The 3,274-nt window shown below is 44.5% G+C and overlaps 1 long non-coding RNA gene across 1 annotated transcript; it reads right to left on the bottom strand.

The window, feature by feature from the left end:
* Positions 1–326: 326 nt before the first annotated feature.
* On the bottom strand, positions 327–3,002 carry LOC131556308 (uncharacterized). The gene is made up of 3 exons (XR_009274599.1): positions 2,789–3,002; positions 2,491–2,618; positions 327–883 (listed from the first exon to the last, which is right to left on the bottom strand). It is a non-coding gene; the product is annotated as an uncharacterized LOC131556308 (long non-coding RNA).
* Between the last annotated feature and the right edge of the window lie 272 nt (positions 3,003–3,274).

The following is a 3,274-nucleotide window of genomic DNA, read 5'->3' as shown; positions in this document are numbered from 1 at the left end:
GTTCCTGTAAATTGCTTCCCCAAAATGGACTGCTTTCTCCTATCTATGGTCATAGCTCTAATCAGGCACACAGCTTTTGCTTTGTTCTGACACAGGAGCAAAGTCAAGTCTTGGGCGCTGGCAGTCTGGTGTGTCTTCAGACTTGTCCAGCACTGTAAAAGTCTTAACTTTTATAAATCTTACAGGCTAGCTTGAGTCTCCATCCAGTAATTCATTATCAAGAATACCCTGCTTGCCTGTAAATCTTATTCTCATTAGTTTTTGTGCAGACAAGTAAAATGTATTTAATTGATTTCATCATCATGATTAAAAGGAGGTAAGTGGATTTATGCAAGAGGAGTAAATACTCAGGTTTAATGTGGTAAGCTTACAGGGAAAAAATCTATCTTCATCTCCTACCTTATTACACACTCAGGAAAACTCTACGTATTGATTGTGGGTGAAGTTGTTAATTGCCTGGCCAGCACTGCAAGCGAGGAAAGGTACTTGGGAAACAGAGTTCCATTTTTGTAGAAAAAGAGGAAGCAAAGACCATAAACTGGGGAAAACAAAACAGCAAAATTCATAAGACTATAATTGTTCATGTTAAGATGCACAATGTGAGAAGAAGAGCTTCATGTTAGGAAGTTTCTATAAAGGTTAGCTTGCAGACAAATTGCCCCCATTATCTTGATAATCACTTTCTAAGCAATAAAAACCCATACGTGTCCCATCTTGCAAGCAGGTCTGTGGACGTACAATCCCATGGGATTCTGCATGGCACTTCCAGCCTGTTGAAGTTGATCAGAGGGTGATGTAGGGCTGCCATCTCAGGCTGTGTTTGAATGTTCTTCCATTTTCTTATTTCTGGGAGGAATAGGAGCTTCACCCCTTTGGTATTTGTCTGGGAATCAAAGAGCATGTGTCAGAACTTTATGGACATTTCTTCATGGAGAGTTTTCAGAAATGTGATTACAGCTGTCTTTAAACACAATGTTCTACATTTCCCCATGTCCTGTACAGCAAAAATCTGAGGATTTAGTCCCTCTTCTAGGGAGACTAACTAAGGGCATGCCTTGTTTTTCAAATGGTGCTTCATCTCCCACCATTTCCTGCTAGAGCAGGCATTGGGCAGTCATGCCACTCAGGTTTTGTGTTCTAAGGGTGAATGCACAGGAAAAAAAACAACCAACAGACAAAAAGCCTAATAAAAAGCACTGAATCCCTTTGCAAAGCTGCTACATGAAGGCTGTGTTACCTAAAGCCATACTAGCATTTTAGTCTTGGACTTTTTATTACTGGCTCTTTTAATCTCAGGCTTTTTTTTTTTTTTTTATTCTCTTGCCTTTCCAAAATTTGCATTATCAAATACTTAAAATCAATTGCTGATGCAGAATGAAGAGTATCACTCAGAAAGTTCTCCATCATCTCAGTGGCTACAGCATGTTATTCTGTGGTATTTGAGCACTTTTATACAGGAATGATTTCTGTCTCCTGAGAGGCCTGGGGCAAAAGGAGCTGTCCTGGTTTTGCACAGAATATAATTTGGGTATTGGCCATAACACCACATAAGCCCTGTGGCTTTTCTAAAGTGGTGTTGGGAGTGTGGCACACCCTGGCCCTGGTTTCATAGCCAGTTTGGGTTCCAGTACCTGGGCCCTGAGCCCACCATACTTCTGACAGCCAGCTCAATGCGTTCCCTTGCTAATGCACAGCCATGCTCCACGAGGCAGCAGGAGAAGCCCTCTCACTGAGCACTTGTTAGCTTGTTTCTGTTGGGAGGGAAACCGAAATTTCAAAAGTCGAGTCATCATTTTTTCTCTACCTTACTTTTGCAGAATAATAAGGTGAGACTTCCTAGTGTGCAACCACTTGCAATTCATCAGGCAGTGACTGTGTCTGAGAGGTGCTCAGGGGGCTCCCACCTGGAGCCAGGTTAATCTGCTCTCAAAATTTATGTGACCTGCAGTCACAATAGGGGTGGCAGGAGCCTTTTTAAGAGACAGGAGTGTCATCTAGTGGTGAAACAAACCCACTGGAGCACACCCCAAGGGCCACCACCTTCCATACAGAGCACTGGGTGATACATTTTGTTTCTGCCACACTTTAACAGCCTAATGCAGAATGTATGGAGGAATGCTTCCTTTAGCTTTCATCCTTGTGGGATTTCTGTTATGCAGGCTAATGGAAAATAGTGAGAGCCCAGGCAGCAGACACTAATGTCTCTCCAACTGAGGTTCTTCTGTCCCTGGGATGGGATACAGCAAGAGCCTTTCTCCTTGGGAACAGTGACCACCAGCGCCCCAGGAATTGAGAATTTTACAGCTTTATTTACTTGTATTATGTGATACGTCCACTGAAGAAATGGGCATTTGTGTTTTAGAGTAGATTTTTTTTCCCCCAAAATCTTTTGTCTTCTTTCACACATAAATCCATATTTATTAGCAAAGCAGAGCATAAACATTGTAATTGTCTTGTAGTTAGTAAAATAAGAAAGAAGAAACATCTCACCAGAAGCATCACTAGCAGAGGAACATGCAGGGACAGGTGTCTGAGCTGTTAACAAAGGAAGAGGAGAAACACTTGGCTGGTTATGTACAATTTTCCTGATGTGACTTCCTGGCTGTTCATCGCAGTAACTGTAATGGAACAAACCCAGCTCAAGGTGCTGTGCAGGTCTTCTGAGGGAAAGCAGACTTTGAATCTCGTCAGCAAGAACTTATGTAAAATTCTACCAGTCATTGCTCAGTACGCATTTTCAAGTGCAGAACTGCAAACCCACCTCTTTTTGGAACAAGGGAGGACTCACCATTTTTACAGTTGATGCCAAGGACTGAGGCTTAAGAAAAATCCCCAGTGCTTCCCAGTTGATAAGGGGGTGGTGGACGGAGGATGTGGAGCCACCCAGCCTTGGAGCAGTGAAAACCTGAGGATCTGGTCCCTCTTTTTGTGAGGCTAACTAAGGGCATGCCTTGTTTTTCAGAGGGTGCTTCATCTTCCACCAGTTCCTGCTAGTGTAGGCCTTGGGCAGTCATGCCACACAGGTTTTGTGATCCTAAGGGGGAATGCATGGGAAAAAAACTAACCAGCCGAGCAAATGCCTAAAAAAAGCAGCGAATCCCTTTGCAGAGCTGCCGGCTGGCTGTGCGACACGGCACTGGGCAGGGCCCGGATCAGCCAGGCAGTCAGGGGCTCTTGGCACGCCGAGGGCAGCGAAGCATATGGGACTTTTCCCTGGGTCTCTGCGCCCGGAGCCGCCGAGGGAAGGGGCCCGAGAGCCGCCAGCTCTCGCTCC

Source organism: Ammospiza caudacuta, chromosome 3 (assembly GCF_027887145.1).
Source record: "Ammospiza caudacuta isolate bAmmCau1 chromosome 3, bAmmCau1.pri, whole genome shotgun sequence".
NCBI lineage: Eukaryota > Metazoa > Chordata > Aves > Passeriformes > Passerellidae > Ammospiza > Ammospiza caudacuta.
The sequence above is the reverse complement of the archived record's forward strand: the minus strand, read 5'-3'. Positions and strand labels throughout refer to the sequence as shown.